Raw genomic sequence first — 20,773 nt, forward strand, 5'->3', positions numbered from 1 at the left:
GCTGGATCTGCCCAGCTCAAAACCTTCTTCACCGTTGGTCCTGCCCAGTTCAAAGCCCTCTTCATCGCTGGTCCAGGACTCTTTACCGGGGAGCCTCCCCAAGAAAATTTTTGGGGGGGGCAAAACACCTCCGGACCAGTCCGATCCGCCCTGGCCGCCTGAAGGTTCGTGGCCGCCCGAAGGGTCTTCTCCGCCGTGGTCGCCCGAAGGGTCTTCTCCGCCGTGGCCACCCGAAGGGTCTTCTCCGCCGTGGCCACCCGAAGGGTCTTCACCGCCGTGGCCGCCCGAGGGGTCTTCACCGCCGTGGTCGCCCAAGGGGTCTTCACCGCCGTGGCCGCCCGAAGGGTCTTCACCGCCGTGGCCGCCCGAGGGGTCTTCACCGCCGTGGCCGCCCGAGGGGTCTTCACCGCCGTGGTCGCCTGAAGGGTCTTCACCGCCGTGGCCGCCCGAGAGGTCTTCGGACAAGATGGCCGACTCCACGCCTGTGTTTTCGGACAAGATGGCCGACTCCACGCCTGTGTCTTTGGACAAGATGGCCGACTCCACGCCTGTGTCTTCGGACAAGATGGCCGAAACCACGCCTGTGTCTTCGGACAAGATGGTCTCCTCTGAGCCCGTGTCTGTTCCTGTGCCATGGTCGCCTGAAGGATCGTCTCCTCCCTGGCCGCCTGCACGGTCGCCTCCGCCCTGGCCGCCTGCACAGCCTGCTCCGCCCTGGCCGCCTGCACAGCCTGCTCCGCCCTGGTCACCTGCACAGCCTGCTCCGCCCTGGCCTTCTGCCCTGCCGGAGTCTTCAGGCCCTCTTCCGCTCCACGGGCCTGGCCCCCCGTCCCGCCCCCGGATCCGCCTCAGACCCACCACCCTCCTGGACTTTTATTTTCTGAGGAGTGTCTGGAATCCACTCCTTAGGTGGGGGGCTATGTAATGTTTCCTGTCCTGTGTATCCCTTGTCTTGTGTGCACTTTTGTTATTTCCTGTTCTGTGTCATGTTTTTGTAGTCCTTTGTAGTTTTTCTTGCTTATTAGTTCTCCCAGGTGTTTCTAATTAGCCACACCCCCTTGTTATCTTGTTTAGCTTGTTTGTCGGTGTATTTAAACCTCTGTGCTTCAGTTGTTGGTTGTCGGTCGTTGTTTAATGTACTGTTACCTGTTCTTGTCCTGAGTTCCGTGTTCCGCCTGGATTACCTGTTTGTTTTATTAAATGTATGCTTGCACTTGGATTCTCTCTCTGCTTCATCCTTGCCTCAGCGTGACAGTGTGTTGATGGCATTTCTTCTTTGGAGATGTCATCAGATATTTTCTAATAGCTTCCTGAAAATGTTTCTGTCTGGTTCTAAGAAATGGTTTGAAGATTTGTTTGTAATTTCAAAAGGATTCAAGAAACTTGAGTTAAAGGTTTTTAAAGGTTTTTAAAAGGTTAAAAAAAGGGCTTTTAATATGAATTTTTTTTTTGTGAATTTAACATCAACATTTAAAGCTACATAGCTTTATGTAATTTGTTTTCGCTGCTAGGAATCGCTAGCCTCTTACAATAACAAAGGCGTAGGTTGATGACGCAGTGATAAGCAGAATCATGGAACTTGTCGTCATGCTGATGATCTAATAATGTTTATGGATGAGTGAAAACATTCATGTTTTTTAACATGACTGTGGTATGAAGAAGGGCGCGAATGCTAATGAGAGACAGATATCAGCGCCACACGCGAGTCCCGCGGATATAAAGGAATGAGGACATTTAATTATACCGAACTACCCGCAAGTGCTGAATTACTACTCACACAGGTCATTAAGGGGCCATTTACACTAAATGTTACACTAACAGTTTTGGACGTTCATTTACAGGACAACGGCATTTTCTGCATTACACGTCAATGGGATTCAAAGTGCAAATTTTTGAAAACGATACCGTGTAAACTGCAAAAAAATAAGCATGCGTATCACGTGTTCAGTCTGTCAAGTGACAACGCCAACTACTGGTCTGACATGCATACAGCGCTTTTTGTCTTTTTTTACGGATCCATGTGAACGGGGATCATTTAGCAAAGGAAAACTTGGTAACACTTTACTTGAAGGGGTGTGCATAAGACTGACATGACACCGTCATAATCATGACATGACACATGTCATGAATATGAAGGAGGTCTTATGCATGTTTATGACAACTGTCATTAAGTGTCATTCGCTCAATTATGACATTTTTAATGCAAATATGACATTGTGTGAGATTTCTTTGTTATGGCAACTTGACATTACTAAGACAACACAACCTGTCATAAATATGTCATAAACATGACATAGCAGATTAATTATCAAACTTAAGAAACCACTATAGCTTTATGGGTTAACATTTCATTAAACTGTCATGTGGTTGGTTTTGACATTGGCTGTCATGAAGCCATTATAACATTTTAATGACAAATTAAATTTGTACCACTGTAGTTGAGGTCAAGAAATATATTCATGACAGTTATAATGGCCTCATGACAGCCAATGTCAAAAGCAACCACATGACAGTTTAATGAAATGTTAACCCATAAAGCTAAGTGGTTTCTTAAGTTTGATAATTAATCTGCTATGTCATGTTTATGACATATTTATGACAATTTATGTTGTCTTGGTAATGTCAAGATGTCATGACAAAGACACTGACAGGTTATGATGTATTGGTTTATGTCAAGTTGTCATAACAAAGACATCTCAAACAATGTCATATTTGCGTTAAAAATGTCATAATTGAGCGAATGACACTTAATGACATTTGCCATAAACATGCATAAGACCTCCTTCATATTTATGACATCTGCCATGTCATGATTATGAAGGTGTCATGTCAGTCTTATGCACACCCCTTCAAGTAAAGTGTTACCTCCTCATCTCTTAAGCCAAACCGCTTTTGCATCATTCTAAATCTTGTATAGTATTTCATAAAAGTTGGCTATATTTTAATGCCTAACAGTCAGAGAATGATCTTGCTGACAGCTATAAAGCACTAAGATGCTGAAAGTGGCTGATTTTATAAAGGAAGGGATTTAAAAAAAAGTTTTTTCTAACTTCACAATGATATGTGGCTCAAGGTCAATAAGTAGCTAACTGTATATTAACATATTTTTCTATGGCTAATATACTCCTTATGCTTTAAAATCACCAGTCTTAATGTTAAAGCATTGTGAGTTCAGGCAATGGGGATAAATGAGAACCTGGTTCAATGTAAACACATGTATACTGATTTAGGCTGAGATCACCACATTATGATTTACAGGATCCTTAGATATTTTATTTATTTTATTAATTTATTCATGAATTGGTGGGAAGCCAGGTGGAGGCTGATGGAAATACTTCCAGAAGCACATCAAAAGGCATAGTTAGCAGGAGTGTGTTGTATACTTTAGAGATGTTTCTGTGCCCACTGCAGTAGATGTCTTAAATGTCTGCCTGGAATGTATAGGCTGCCTATATCTAAATGGGTCATTTGAAGCCCACAGCTGGCGAGAAAATATCACTTATGCATCTGTAAAAAGAACTGCAATCAGAATGATTTAGATCCAATCACAAGACCCTGATGTCGTGATTCTTTAAACACTTAAAGCACCATCAAAGTTGTCTATTTGATTAATTGGGCTTTGTTAATTATATTTATTCATTACATGGCAGACTGCATGTTAGTAACATAAAAGATCATTGTTCTTGTGTGTTTTATGACAAGACATTATTGGCGGGATTTTTTTTACGACCCTTTCTTAGAGTGCAATGAAATGAACAGATTAACAGTTTTCATTGATTCTCCGACACTTTTCAGAATACAACACAACACATCTGTACAGAAGGAACATTTTTACCCTGATCATTTTTTTATTTTTTATTAATCAAAATAAATAAATAAAAAACTTTATAACACATCGCAATTACACTCTCGACTGTGAACATGTTTCTCACAAAATTATTACTGCCCCTTTTCCAAATAAGTTAAATATCTGGACCATTTCTTATAGCCTAATATAAATTTTGTTTATTTTCATATTAAGATGACATAGATGAAATTTCAAATGCAAGTCCATTAGCTGTTCTAACCCTTTTTCGACACTAAGTCTGGATGTAATCAAAGTCATCCCAGCAGTCATGTGGCTCCTGCACGTACCCCTTGCTGGCCCGCAGGAGTGTGACTTGCTGTCTTAGTTTGTTCCAGCAGTATGACACCGTACTTGCATCTCTCGTCCTTGGCTGTGTGACCAATTAATTTATCTATCATTAAAGAACTACTGTGAAATTCCCCGCTGCGTTCAAGGTCGGCATGAATGTCTGCACTGATGAAAATGGAGAATGCAAAAAGCAGGAGAACTGGGTGCCTGGTGAACACTTACATTCCCAAACCGGCTCCTTGGGAGGAAGCAGGCGCTGATGAGGGAGAGAAAGAGAGAAGAGGATTTTTCTCTCTTTTAAACTCCTCCCACTCACAGACCTTAGAGGCCCCTGTGTGGGCTGTCAGATGATTCCACACATATGCTCCTTGTCGCCTGCTCAAGAGGAATAAAGGATTGAGGATCTGTCATATGTCTTTGGACTGCAGTGCTGAGGCAAGACTTCATCTTCTGCAGCGTATAAGCACTGATGTCTTGTCAGTGGCCTTGTTTTCTTAGGACAAGCACCCTGGAGTGCATTAATATCTCAAATGATTTCAAACAGATCTTAATCTTGCCTAGTCTGAACCCAGCTGAGGGACACAGCCACATCTAGGCCTATATGGGTCATGCCCGGTAATAATTGGAGTAGCAATTACACCAGGTGGAGTGGTTGGTTCTGATGTACAGTAATAGAGTGGAACATCTCACACAGCTGTGGCGGTACTGATAAGAGTAAATGCAAGACCATACCAGATTTTTTTTTTTTATATATATATTACAGAAAGTAAACTCTTTCCACTTACAACTTTTTTCTTTCTTTCTTTCTTTCTTTTTTTTTTTTTACAAAATGAAATAACTCATTTTGGGTATAATCTGTCTTCTCCTTATTTTGTACTTTATACTTTTACTAAAAGCCACGATAGCCATCTACTACACAAAATTATTATGGATTGGAAAAATAAGTCAAGTCAATAATAGTGCTTTATGCAATACAGATTGCTTCAAAGCAGCTTTACAGTGATAATAGGAAAATGATGCATTTCGGCTGTTGTTCAGCTAAAGTCTGTTCAGTGTTGATTCAGCTCCATTGTAAAGATCATCAATTATTAAATTAGTTCATTTCATCTATGAAGTAGTTCTGCAAAAAATGATGTCATAATCCAGCTCAGTTCAGTTCTCATACAGCAGCGTCAGTACAGTCAGATCAATAATATTGTTAAATATTAAGTGTCCCCAACTAAGCAAGCCAGAGGCTACCCAAAATCCATCAGGTGACAGAATGGAAAAACCTTGGGAGAAACCAGGCTCATTGCTCCTCTGGCCAACGAACGAACATGGTGTCATTATGATTCAGGCTGCATCACAAGTCAGAGGTCAGATCGGGATCAGTAGCATTCAAATATTCATCCAGTTCCTTTTGCTTGAAGATCAATTGATCGCGCCGATATGGAGCCGAAGCTGGCCATAGGGTCTGTGCGTCTGATCTGGATATACGGACCAGATGCGGCTGAAAATATGTAAATTAATTTAATATATTTATAAAGGTATGTCCCCTATTGGGAAAGAATCGAAGTAAACATCCAGCCACTTGACAATAGACCCTTTTCAAATGACGTCACATAACTTCTGTTCTGACTTGAAGCGGTGTATGTTTACTTCCGCGAGCATAGTGGAATACTAGTGCCACCGGCATGAAGCTCACCCAGTCTCTTGTACATCCGCCACAAACACTGCTAAAGGATTACTTTCAAGGCGAGGTGTTTAGCATCTCAAACAAACTCTCCGATCGGCGAGATTTCCAGCTTGAAGTCAGGAGAGAAGTTAAAAATGGAGCTTTAATGAGGTTTGTGTTCAAGGAAGGAGGAAGCGGGAACCAGCAAACCTTTGAAACAACAAAACCCCACACGGATGACTGCCGCACATTATAAAACACAACATAAAGTCCAGGCCTGGTCCTCTCTCGTTCTTCACTGTTGTCACTCCTCCTTTTATCCTTCCGGAGCTCCTCCGTGACCGATGCGGCACTCTCGACCCTGCTCTGCTTGCCACAGGAGCACTCAAATCAGACAGTCTTTAATTTCTGTAGTGATTCTCACACAGTGTTTGCTGTCTTTATTGCAGATTAAGTTTCTAAAAAAAATTAAATAAAGATTTGTTTTTAAATACAATATTCTTGTTATTCCAAATAGCATATGTGTGGACACGTAATCATTGTGAAACAACTCTGACAATTTAGTGACACAAGACCATTGATAACATTGCTGTTAGCTTTACTTCCCCAACCATCTAAGGCAGTTACAGAATGTAAATGGAAATAATCTTTAACATTACCAAAATAACCTGATTGTAAATATGTAAACATTGTTTCAAGTTCGAGTTGATCCTGCATTTTCCACAGAAGTCTCCGGTGCAAAGGTAAAAGGGAAGGACCGATACATTGCTTTGCGGAAAGGAAGTTAATTGATGCCATTGTGGAAAGGGTCTATCATCTTGTCTATGTGTGGCATGAGGCAGCACCATGAACTAGTGTTAGAGATTTTGATTAATTGATTTCAGTGGCTCGAATCTTTTTTAATCCATTTACCTTACAGATTTGTTCAGTGAACCTGAACGTATTGTCAGCAAATAGCATGTACAAGAACAAGAACATAATACAACAGGCGGACATTTCACATATGCTTCATAACTCAATGAATTCAGTGAACCTTTCTTCAAGTTTTATTGTTATGTTAATTGAGTCTTGTGTTAACTGTGAGTCACTGAATCATTCACTCAATCGATTTTGAGAAAATGCGTTTAAATGACAATAAAGCAGATATTTAGCATAGAAATCTATCTCAAAGTGAACTGAATGAATGCCAAGAAACTCATTAGTGCTCAGAGTCCCGTTAATGAAGGGGGCGTAATTGTTCAGTAGGTCCACCAATGAATACTCCTTTACATCCCGCTTTCGATTGGCTCACATTATAGTAAATTAATTAAAAGAAAGGTGTCAGTCATGCTCTTTGAAAGGAAATTTGTTGACGAATGAAACGCCACTGATGAGAACGAGTTATGATCGGTGAAACGTTTTATATTTGTAATATTTGAGTTGAGTTGTTAAACATTGTGTTGTATTTTAGGAAAATGAAGAATAGATGTTAATTTACCTGTCATACCGTCATTAATCGGACAAAACTTATCCAGTATGAGTAACTTGTCAAATATAGCGAGATGAAGGAAAAAGTAAGCAGTAAGCAGCTTTGCTAATGATACTCCCTGGTAAAATGTTCTGTGCAGTAAGTAAGTAAACAGGACTTGAAATTAATGTATTTAACTGGATTATTTATTCACTCGATAAATGAACCTAATGTGTGTGCACTGTTTATATACTACTTATTCCCTTGCATTTTATGCAACTCATGCATTTAGTGCCTAATGAAATCATTCATGGTGCATTGCTGGAGTCTGACTCTGAACCCTTTTGAAGAGTACTTACCCAGGAGTGGGTTACATTTGCAAAACAATAGAAAGAACAGGTCATAAACAAATCATGAGTTTCCAACTTAGCAATTATTAAACCAGCAGCAGAAGTTTTTTAAATTATCAACTAATTTTTTTTTTATTATGATGGATGCTCAATGACAACAGCTCATTCTACCCATTTTTAAATGTTCTGCTAAACAGACATGCATATCTTTGGGCAATGATGTTGCCTGCCAGACACAAGAACTAAAAACATACATCTTCAGAGCTATAAAGGATCTTGTGACATTCATTCTGTGGTGTCCACTAAAACAGATTCATTAAAGCCACAAGAGGCAATCACTCTTTGGCGTGCCAGAATCTACCAGAGTCAGCACAGACAGCCACACTGCTGTTACTGATGAGACAGTACTGAAACCCTTGAAATTTAATTTGTAACACTTTGAGCATAATTGCAGGTGTAGGTGTGTTTTGAAGACCTGATTCTGATCGTCACAGCATAATACATACTCTTTCTTGTCAGCTGCTATGAGAAGAAAGCCCCTGCTGATAACATAGATGTGTTTGGAAATCTCATTTAAAATTACCAAGCAAATTGTTAAGAGAAAGCAGAAGAAAAGGGCAGAGAGAGAATATAGGATGGAGTACAAAAGGCTCTAACTACAGAAAGCTTAAAAGGTGACAAGTAATTTATCATAAGAATGCATTGAAATGAACAGATTACCATAATAATGGACAGATTATTGAACCGAAATTAACAGCAATTCCAAAAACCAATTTCAGAAATAAGAACTCCCTAGTGAGTTCCATTATATCACACACAACTTATTTTCCAAGATTAATAAATATCAACATGCGTCTTGGGAACATACCCATTATTTCATTAATCTTGCAAAAGGACAGTGATAACTAATTATACACAGTATGAAGCAGACCAGCAAACAAAGTTGGTGTATATTTGACATTGACGGCACATTGTTCACTGCAAATACAATATACAGAAAAACATTGTTCATGGTGGCTAGAGATGTAGTAAAGGTTAATAGAATGATCTGCTAGTAGGTGAAAGGAATCAGATAAGTCAATGATGTTAGAAATCTCTACAGGCTGCCCCAGGGCGAGAACTGCTGATGGGATTGCCAACCAACAACAGACTTGAGCAGAAAAACACACTGCTGTTCTAATGCTGTAAGTTGTATTACAGAATTGTATCCAGAGACCCCTGGGGCTTTCTTTAGTGCTTAAGAATATAGCTGAAAGAGCATGGGCGATTTGTGTCGTGAGTGTTGGGTATGTGGCACCGGATTTTTTAACCAAAAAAGTTTGTGAACCACTGCCCTAACTTAAAGGGCACCTATTATGCAAAATTCACTTTTACATGGTGTTTGAACATAAATGTGTGTTGGCAGTGTGTGTACACAACCACCCAAGTGCTTTTTTTTAAATCCCCATAAATCATAAGCGCTGTCTCAGAACGAGCTGTTCTCAGATTCGGGGCAATGTGACGTCACTTTGCACAGGCCCCTCCCACGACTGTTGATTGACACTGCAGTTTGAGCCTAGACCCGCCCTGAGTGAGCTGGACACAGTCCGCCATTGTTTCCACGCTGGAGCAACTGTAGACAAGAATGTTTCCTAAGCAATTGAGGTGTTTTGTTGTTGGATGTAAGAATGAACTTAGCAGTCTTCATTTACTCTGGTTGTTACTCGAGGATGGATCTGTACTGTTGGTGATCCAGCTTACAGTCTCCAGAGCGACAGGCCTAACGTTACTGATCACGGCAAAAATGAAAGAGAGAGCGCACTTTATGACAGCTCATCCAGTCGTGGATATACAGTTTACCAGTTGATTAAGCACCCACTGAAAAGGTGTGTATATATTTGTTTACTGTTAGTTCTAACGAGTGTTTTGTGTATTTCGCTGTGTATGTTCAATGATAATGAAAGGGAGAGAGAGTTTATGGATAAGACTTTAAAGGGTTAGTTCACCCAAAAATGAAAATTCTGTCAGTAATTACTCACCCTCATGTTGTTCCAACCCCGTAAGACCTTCGTTCATCTTCGGAACACAAATTAAGATATTTTTTATTAAATCTGAGAGCTGGATCACTCCTCCATAGGCTTCTAAGGCATTATAACTTGCTGGCCCAGAAAATGTATTAAAGATATCGTTAATATAGTCCAAGTGACCACAGTGGCTCAATCTTAAGTTTATAAAGCGACGAGAATACTTTTTGTGCGCAAAAAAAAACAAAAATAACGACTTTATTCCACTATTCATTTCCTTCTCTCTGGGCCTCGAGTCTTTTCACGTAGTGTTTAAGCGCAGCGCTTCTGTGTTGTACGTCACACGTAGGCTCACTATTGGCCGACGCTGGTCATGTGTGTGATGCGTGTGACGTACAACACAGAAGCGCTGCGCAGTTATACTACGTGAAAAAACTGAAGAAAAGAATAGTGAAGGAAATGAAATGAATGAATAGTGGAATAAAGTTTTTTTTTTTTTTTTTTTTGCGTGAACTAACCCTTTAATGCGCACTTATATACTGTGTTTATTCCGCTCTTACAGTGATTTTCTGGAGTAAAACTAAGGCTTCATCTTTTGTGTGAGGAACAATAAGCTTAATTGAACTCATCAGTATATTTTGGTCATCATTCGGATGGGGTCTGCTACAGCAGGCTTGTATTAATTGTGGATAAAAGCAGATGACAAATAACCGTAATTAAACTAAATTATTCCTGTTCTATCTCCATACAGCATATATTCTCTGGCTCTGTGGGTATTATTGTCCGACTCCGAGTCGAAATGAACACCACTACTGAGAGTTTCTGTTTTGATATTATCAGATGAGATTGTCCTGGGTCTTAGCGTGAGCTCGTGAGGCTCCGCCCCCTGGGCCGGCAGCAGCAGTTAATTTGCATTTAAAGGGATACACACTAAAACGGTGCGTTTTTCTGAGCCTTAAAAAATGACAATTGAAACATGCTGTAAAAAATTATCTGTTGGGTATTTTGAGCTAAAACTTCACATACACACTCTGGGGACATCAGAGACTTATTTTACATCTTGTGAAAAGGGGCATAATCCAAATCCAAATGGCTGCCTGTATGTAGTGTGTGTGTTGTTGATCTCTGCTTCTTTCCAATTTAAAAGGACATCAAAGACTGTTTTAAGGTTTACGTTGGATTCCTATCTGCATTAGTATTATTACCATCACTAATTCATTGCCAAAATGAGGGCATATTTTACACTTGTTTATCTGCTCGGCTGCCTGATGCTGTGGATCCCTATGGACGGCGTGCTAAATGCTAATGAGGGGAGAGATACACCTGCACCGTATTCGTGGATTATTCCGAACACTGTGACCTCCCTGGAGCCGGTTGGTGGAGATCCTGTCATGAGGCCTTGGGTTGAGAGGTGCCTTTTTGGTCGGGCGCCTTTTATTCTGAGGGATGAATCGAGAGGTCTGCGATGTTTGTGGGCGCGTGGAAATGGAAAGCTGTCTCCCTATGCGACGTTCATCTATAGGGACAGTTCGACAGCCGGCGCAGCACGGAAGAGCTGGTTGGTCTTTCTTTTGCTCTTAATATCGGGCAATATCCATCCTAATCCAGGCCCAGAACTTGCGCAGCTTCAAACTCCTGCTGAGTTCAAGTCTAGTAATGGTTTGCGTCTTTTTCACCTCAATGTACGCAGTCTGGTAAACAAAATAGACTTAATAAGAATATGGGCTGATTCAACGAACTCTGACATTATTGTTTTATCAGAGACATGGTTAAATAAGTCAATTCCTAATTCTATGATACATATTGAGGGATATAATGTTTTTAGATCGGATCGAACAAAAAAAGGTGGTGGAGTTGCAGTTTATATTAAGTCTAAGCTAAACTGCACTTGTATATTATCCATCAGCAAACCAAACTGTTTTGAACTTTTGGCAATTAAATTAGTTTTTGTTAATGGTCCAGATATCATCGTTGTTGGATGTTATCGTCCCCCTTCGGCTTCAAGTGAAGCTATTACTTCACTTACGGACCTTCTCCATAACTGGACTAAATCAGAGCTTATTTTACTCGGAGATTTAAACTGGGATTGGTTATCACAAATGTCTGACCCACTCAAGGGTATTTGCGACTCTCTTTGTTTGGATCAATTGATAAATTTACCCACCCGGTTAAATCATAAAGATCTAGTTAAATCCACGCTACTTGATGTTATTTTAACTAATGCTCCTCATAGATTCTCTGCGGTTGGAGTTTTTTGTAATGATGTAAGTGATCACTGTGCAATAGTATGTGTAAGGAATTGCAGGATTCCAAGGAGTAAACCACGTTTTATTTTAAAACGACAATTTAAACATTTTAATGATCAAGCTTTTCTGCAAGATATTTATAATAGTGATTTATATGTTGTTTCACAGATACCCGATGTTGATATGGCATGGGAGTATTTTAAATGTACTTTTTTGACTATATGTGACAAACATGCACCTTTTAAAAGGTTTAGAGTAAGAAGTAGAGATAATCCCTGGTTTAATGAGTCAATATCTTCTCTTATAAAAAATAGAGATAATGCATGGGCTAAAGCAAAGAAAACAAATAATAATATGGATTGGGTAAATTATAGGACAATAAGAAATAATTGTACAAAATTGGTAAAAAAATCTAAATGTGACTATTATATAAATATGATGAATGAAAATTTGAACAATCCAACTAATTTCTGCAAGTTGACCCAATCAATTGGTGGTAAAAAAACCTCCACCAGTCTGCCGGACTGTTTAAAAATAAATGAGAGCGTAATACGGGACAAAGATAATATTGTAAAAGCTTTTAACAACCATTTTATCAATGCTGACTTAACTACAGATTACAGTAATTTAAAGGAGCATAATGTAGAAGGCAATGTGGCAAACGCTTCGTGTTGTCCTCAGCTGTTCACTTTTACTCCTATCTTAGCTACACAAGTTTATAAAGCCTTATCAAATTTGGATTGTAAAAAATCAGCGGGATCTGATAAAATAGAGCCTTACTTTTTAAAAATTGCTGCAGATCTTATAACAGAGCCCATCACTTCAATTTTAAATTTAAGTTTAAAATCAAATGTTATTCCTCGTGCATGGAAATCAGCTATGATTCTACCTTTGTTAAAAGGTGGTGATCCATCTGAGATGAATAATTACCGTCCGATTTCAAGGTTGTCAGTGATGGCAAAAGTATTTGAATCTTTTATAAATGATCAAGTAAAACAGTTTTTAACTGAAAATAAAATTTTAAATGAATTTCAATCAGGCTTTAGATCAGGTCACAGTACTATAACTGCAGCCATGCTGGTCACTAATGATATTATTGAAAGTTTGGATAGTAAACAGCATTGTGCAGCTTTATTTGTAGATCTCTCCAAAGCATTTGATTCTGTAGATCATAAACTACTGTTGCAGAGACTTAGTTGTGTGGGTTTTAGTGAAACAGCTCTAAACTGGTTTAATAATTACTTATTTGAAAGAACTCAATGTGTCTCAGTTGAAAATTTTATATCAGCAGAACAAACAATTAAAAAAGGTGTCCCACAGGGTTCTGTTTTAGCACCAATTTTATTTTCTATTTATATTAATGACATAGGTTGTGGGATAACCCCAGCTAGAATTCATCTATATGCTGATGACACAATCATTTACACAGTAGCACATTCTTTGAACCAAGCCATAGAGTTGCTGCAAGATTCTTTTCGGTCTTTGCAACTGTCCTTGTCAAATTTGAAATTGGTTTTAAACACAAAAAAAACCAATTATATGCTTTTCACCCGTGGTTCCATTAAAACAGATTGCCCGATTTTAACTTTAGAAGGGGACTGTATAGAAAGAGTAAATTGTTATAAATACTTAGGCATATGGTTAGATGAAAAATTAGGTTTTAATGTACATATTGAAAATCTTTTGAAAAAGCTTAGACCAAAACTGGGTTTCCTCTTTCGTTTAAAGAAATGTTTTCCTTTTGAAGCAAGAAAGAGAATTATTCAGAGTTGTTTCCTCTCCGTATTAGATTATGGTGATGTGATTTATATGCATGCAAGTTCATCTTCTATAAAAAAGTTAGATTGTGTATACCATGCTGCCTTGCGCTTTGTGACGAGTGCCTCTTCACGCACTCATCATTGTACCTTGTACGAATTGGTGGGTTGGACTTCTTTGTTTCAAAGGAGAAAAATACACATGTTGATGTTTATTGCTAAGGCATTGTTAGGAAAACTACCAATTTATATCTGTCGTCTTTTATCGTATTACACCTGTACTTATAGCACTAGATCTAGTGCTAAATTGCTTTTAAAGGTTCCTAGAGTACGTTCAGAGCTTGGTAAAACTGCCTTCTCTTCCTATGCTCCCTGGTTATGGAATGAGCTGCAGAGTATAATAATGATAGAAGCACTCCCCTCTTTAAAAGTTTTTAAAAATCTCTTAGTGACCAATTTAAGGGAAACGTGTGTATGTTTGGTTAAGTAGCTTGTGTTGTTATTTTGAGTGCTGGACAAAATTTTATGAAAGATTCTGAGTTTTATGTTTGTATGTTGTTTATGTGAAACTTTCTGTGCTGCCATTTTGGCCAGGACTCCCTGGAAGAAGAGATTTTATATCTCAATGGGACTATCCTGGTAAAATAAAGGATAAATAAAAAAAAATAAAAAAATAATAGGTGTCCTTTAACAGTCTACTAACAGTCTACTAATACTCAAATTACCATTAGCTGACATGCAGTTGCAAAGTAGAATGTTTAAAGTGGACCATCGCAATAAAGTGTAACCAGTGTGTTTTTTTTTTTTTTTTTTTTTTTAATGCATTGGTTAAATTATCCCATTAAGATCTTTCAAATGTGGGAAATCTGACATTCAATGTACATTCCTTTTAATGGATTTTATTGCAAAAGACTTCAGATATAATTGTCAAGTCTGTTGAATAAGCCTGAGTTTCAAGCATTTCCAAATTATATGACACTGTGTGGCTAATGACACAATAAATACATCACATCTCTATGTTTTTACCCTTCTCCCTTAAGGTACTGTCAAATTTAAGCTTGCAAAATAACTTTGATAGAAGTGGGTGGAACACAAAGACCTTGAAATAGCACATGGAATGAGGTAGGCTTTTTGTCCTCAATTTAATTTAAGGAAATTACTGTACACCAGCTGTCTTTAAATATAAAAGGATTTTTTTTTTTGTTGTTGTCTTAGTTTTTGACAAGACCATCAGCATGATCCACTAAACCACATCTCTTCTTGTTTTAAGAGAGCCATGACATGCTGAACACTAAAGTGCTTTGGAAAATAGATTTGACATCATTTTAAGTTTGGCTACATTTCAGGAAAAATCTGTGATTGAGGGTTGACGGGAGCAAAGCAGACAAACAAAAGCCGATTTTCTTTGCTTTTATTCCATAAGAGAGGCTTGGATGTACAGTATAAATGTTTCACTCAAAAACATTGAGTTTTTGTTTTGTTTTGTGTTCATCGTAATTTTTTTAAACACATTTTGTTTACATGAAAGAGAACATCACGGACTGCATTTGTGAGGGTCGAGAACATGTGAGAATTATTAGAAAATTGCAGAAAAGCAGCATAATAAATGACAAGAGTAAGCAATTCCAGAAGAGAATGGCTGGAAAAGAAAACAGGTCTTGGTTTAAGCTGATTACATTAGAGTTGTCATGATACTGTAACTTACAACTTCGATAAAATACCTTGAAAATATATATTTTCAATACCATGGGGAAACCGCCATACCACCGAACAGATCATTTGTTATATCATGATTTTTTCATAATTTGGGTAATTTGGTTGCAATTGTCAGGGGTTGGTTGTTGGTGTGAATCGCACAACAAATGTGAATAAAGTAAATAGTCTTTAATGACAAAAGCTCTGGAGATAAGGGAAATAACACCAATCTAACACATCATAGTACTGATGAGAACGGACAGAGAATTAATGTGAGCACAGAGTATAAATACATGGAGCAAACAAAGGGAACAAATGAGCTAATTAATGAGACGACAAGTGAACTAAATGACTAATCAAACGAACTGAGAAAACGGGTCAACAGACATGGAAGGCAGAATCAAAACATAAAGAAACATGACCAAAACAGACCATAACTCTGACAGCAATAGCTTACACACATGACAGGGAGGCTTTACTTGAAAAAAATATGGCTTTAAGTTTTTCAGGTGAGTCTAACAGTAGTATTCAAGAAATACTACAGAAATTATAGTAATCAAATGTAAAATAACACTTGATAGTCTTCATTGAAAAAAATGAAATACAGATTAATGCTTACAATTAAAGTTATAAAAGTTATTCAGTCAAGAGCAGCAAGTGATTTTTCTTTTGTTCTTTGATTAAGATGACGGACAGCAAGACGGGCTTTTTGACATAATTTTGTATGTATTTGACCGTTTAACAAGCCACGAAAAATAAGTCAATTTGGTACTTGCGAGCTGTTTGAGAGGTGGCTTTATGTGAGCGCCACTTATATAGATCGGTGTTGTGAGCAAAAAAACTGCAGAAATGAGTAAAATTATGCGTAATACAAGCACTATTTAACCGGAGCAAATGAAACGAGTGAGTGACTGGAGGATGTGTGTCAATTCACCATCCGAGAGAAGAGAGCAAGAACGTGCAGCTATCGGTGTATCGATTCTGCAGAAAAAAGTATTGGAACCATTTCAGATATTTCAGTATGGATAAATCAATATTTTTGACAACACTAGATTACATATACTGCAGGAATATCCATAGATGTAGAGCATGTTTACAAGCATTTAATTTATTAAAGCTGACTTGTCTGACTTCTTTTCACCTGGCTCTTATCTGACCAGAAAATAAAAATAAAAAGAAATCGTAAAGGACAAGAACTTCACACACCGTACACCGAGCTTTACACTGCTTGCATAGATATTACAGAAAAACCTCACAGATGGGCTTCAGGGAAGGAATCATTAAACTAATAGGCTATCAGGAACTGGAAAACAATGTGGCTCCTGTGAAAACTTGTCTCATGCAGCACTGGCAGTTTTATACATGTGGAGACGGACTCTTTCACAAAGGCAAACTGTGAATGCAAACTGGGGAACAAAATTGGCTATGACAATCTCCCGGTCTCCCTAGTTCTGTTTTGGAAATATTGTGACTAGTACAGCTTGACTGCCAAACTGACAGTCCCAAACAAATAACAAATATGTAGACATGTCAGGTTCTGTTAGTGTACATACTAGGACAGAATTCAAGCCCAGTCAAATGATGTACAGTAGTGGAGAGGCTACTGACGCATGCCGATGGATAGAGGGTGGTTTGTGTGAGGAATTAACCCTGTGGTGTGTAGTGGTTTGGTATTGGCTCCAGGTTGGTAGAATGGAAGAATGGACTTGAGGAGGTGCTCCCATCCTAATGTCTGCAACAGGAGATAACAGCTTCTATGGTTTTTGAAGTCTGCCATCAAAACACACTTGCTCACTGTTGTGCTAATATGTGACGATAAAGCTAGGTGGGAAAGGGCATGTCAGTGGCATGTCCTTGTGAGATTATTTCACAGCTAGTTCAAATGTATGTGAAAATGGGCTTGTACTTTATTAGAAACTTAAACAAAATAGGCCAATTGGTCAATTTTGGTTAGATCTGACGAGTCCCTAGAAAGGCATGCTAAAAACAGATCTTGTAAATAATATGGGACTTTCATGAAGGGTTATCGATTGCTACCATTTTTATGTGAGTAACCCTTTTTTTGTTGTTAATTTTTGTCATTTTATGTTTGTGTTATTGTTTAATATAGCAAAGTAAGCACTTTGGTCAACACTTTTTGTATACATAGTGCTATATAAATAAATAAAAATAATTATTGTAAGAGTGATAATCTGACTCTTGCTGATCTAAGTGAGTCATTTGAAAGAAACTATCTATAAAAGAAACTAGCTTTACTACTACTTTTACCTTTATGGAAATTTAACATTATGGGCCCTATTTTAACGATCTGAAACGCAAGAAACTTTGTGGGCGGATCTCGGCTAATTGAAGAATGGCGTCTATGCTAATATTAGTATATATATATACTCTGTCTCCTCTCCACCAGTAAGCTGGTGTGTGGTGGGCGTTCTGGTGCAATATGGCTGCCGTCGCATCATCCAGGTGGATGCTGCCCATTGGTGGTGGTTGAGGAGATTCCCCCTTCAATGTAAAGCGCTTTGAGTGCAGAGAAAAGCACTATATAAATAATGAGTTATTATTATTATTATTATTGCGATCTCAAAATTCCGGCCAGTTGATAATACCTAGAATATCACAATCGACTGCTGATGGTAGATCCTTTTTCTATTTAGCGCCTAAACTTTGGAACAGTCTTCCCAACATTGTCCGGGAAGCAGACACACTCTGTCAGTTTAAATCTAGACTAAAAACACATCTCTTTGACCTAGCATACACACACATTATCAATTTTTATAATTCAATTTTAGGCTGCATTGATTAGGTCAACCGGGAACACTTCCTATAAATCCTGATGTACTCGTTAGATCATAAGAAGAATGGAGTCTATGCTAATATTAGTCTCTCTGTTTATCCTGAGGTTTACCACAGTCCTGCGGATCCAGGCCATATCCAGACCTGATGAAGGACCTGCGCCTAGACATGACGACAAAGCCGTCCTGAAGTGTCAACTAGTCTCTCCCCTGTGAAGGCCTCCTTCCATTCCTTTTACCACAGATAAAACATGGTCAAAATTATTCCAGTTCACATGGATACGCGGAAGCGACAAAAAATTCTGTATTCACATGTATTCTGTATTATGGTCACACATATATTCAAACGCACATACCTATAGACTAAACAGGTAATACGCATCGCGTTTTTGAAGATTGCCATCGGAGGAATTACGAGCCGAGCTGAGCACGTTACAAGCACCTCCCGACCATTTTTAAACATGTTAAAAAAATTCGGGGAGTCTGCCGATTTTCACCAGTGTATTCACCTTATTTTCGAACGCGGAAGTAAATATGGGTCCAGTTTCCGGTTTTTGTGCGGCACTTCCGTTTCCTCGATTCTCTGGGCTAACTAACGATATCGATTGCGAAGGATTATGCAGAGTTGACAGAAAAATGTTACACATGCCGTAGCAGATGAATACAACAAAGAACTAAAGCCCCGCCTCACCCAGGTCGGGTTCTGGACCTGGTTGAAAACACTCATGCATCTAGCTGGCAGATTGCCAAAACTTCGCCGGCGCCTTCAGCACCGCCCTAAACACGGTCGAGCCAACGCTGGACTAAGTTAATATATCTATGGAGGTAGGCTATTTTGTCATGTCAAATTTATTAATAATGTCATCAGAATGCAACCAAAGCACATGATAGCAATAAGTAGATCATAGATGGCTATAAATAATTATAAATCATACAAAATAAATGCCATGATGATCATGCCATGATGACTAGATTTTATACAGGGGTTACTATAATGATTTTGTTTCTCCTTGGAGTTTTTATTCAGACTTCGTAGCCCAGCCACTTTTCTGGTATCGGGTGGTCTTCTGTAGGTCTTGTGTTCACGAAATGAAAAGAACAAACATACGGTCGTTTCTTCAAATGGGCTGCGTGGCGTGTCCGTTATTTCGGCTCCCATGTTAACCGGTTATTTAGAGCTTGCACACTGCCTGCGTGACACGCGCGTCTCAGGGAAAACGCGTGCATGCTAGAAATAGAATCGATGCCTATTTTTCACGCGACACGCAAGCGTTTCGGAAGCGTTTCCAGGCAAAATAGAATAGGAAAATATGTTTGTATGTCATTTTGATATGAATACATATTAATGACATTTTGATGTTTGAATTTAGGTTTTGACATAAATGCAGATATAGCCTAAATGTAAAAATATATATATATTATCGATTTTCAAATATTGCACCTGTCAATACAGAACGAAATATTCTGTAGCCTATTTTGCCGTCAATACTGCCGACGTTGTCTTTGCTGCTATATATTTATGTTTAACATTAAGTGCCTTCCACAACTCTCTCCCCATATGTCGAATATATTACCAATGAGGCTTATCATGTCACCTAGCAGCAGCAACGCCTCGTCAGAGACGTTTCTGGTGTGCAAAGACATAGAAAAAACCACGCAACAGAAACGCCACGCAGCCAGTGTGTCGCCGGTCGTATAGGGCGCCTGATTATTAAAATGTCAATAATTCGATGATTAAAACACTCCTGCTCCAAGTAAATCTTTCTTTTGTGCCAGTTATTATGACAACCTCTAACTGCACAAACAATCCCGGTCTTCCTCGAAGCCATAACGATGAGTTTGTTGTTACGAACAACGCTCGCCAGTGACCGGAAGTGCCTTACCGGAAGTCTCGCACAAAATACCGTCAACTGGCTGCGTCCGTATTTCCGTTAAAAATAAGGTGAATAGGATGTCCCCCATTGCCAAATCATACACAACCACGTCACAGGCTAGATCAATGAGGCTATAGCTTAGAGACAGCAACCAAACAGCGTGCGCATACACTGTCACACACACACACACACACACACACACACACACACTTCTCTCTCTCTCTCTCTCTCTTTATGTTGTTTATGTTGAAAGTATTCAGCACGTCGCCTGTTAAAGTGTGAAAGTACAAGAAAGAGACAGAAGGAACCTGAAACACACACGAAAAACACCCCAAAACACTCCAAACGACCCTAAGGACGTAACAGTATAATATCACAATTGCCATCATCTCCCCACAGACTGTAGGCTACCACTGAATGAATCCCAATCAGAGGTTTGGAAAAAACGTCATGCATCTCAACGTTCTGTGTGTGTGTGCCAACAGAATTGTAAGTAGGCTATATGTGCATTAATATCCAGTTGTCATAACTGTGCATTAAGGGACCCTGCCAAAGCAGCCTCATTATGAATGCTAGAGAACATTTACATATGGAACACCTTAACTTGAAAAATCTATTTTAATTGAAGTCAAACATCATTTAAAAGACTCTTGCAGATCGAATTTGAAATGTAGTGTCACTTATACCTGGATGTGTGACCATGGCAGATGTAGATATAAATATGATGCCTCATAATGAATGACAGACATTTTCATGTGTCAGAAAAATTTCAGAAAAGCCGTTTTAAATTTTTAATATGTCAAATCACAATTTTGGTGTG

This window comes from Rutilus rutilus (assembly GCF_951802725.1).
Source record: "Rutilus rutilus genome assembly, chromosome: 14".
In the NCBI taxonomy this organism is placed as follows: Eukaryota; Metazoa; Chordata; class Actinopteri; order Cypriniformes; family Leuciscidae; genus Rutilus; species Rutilus rutilus.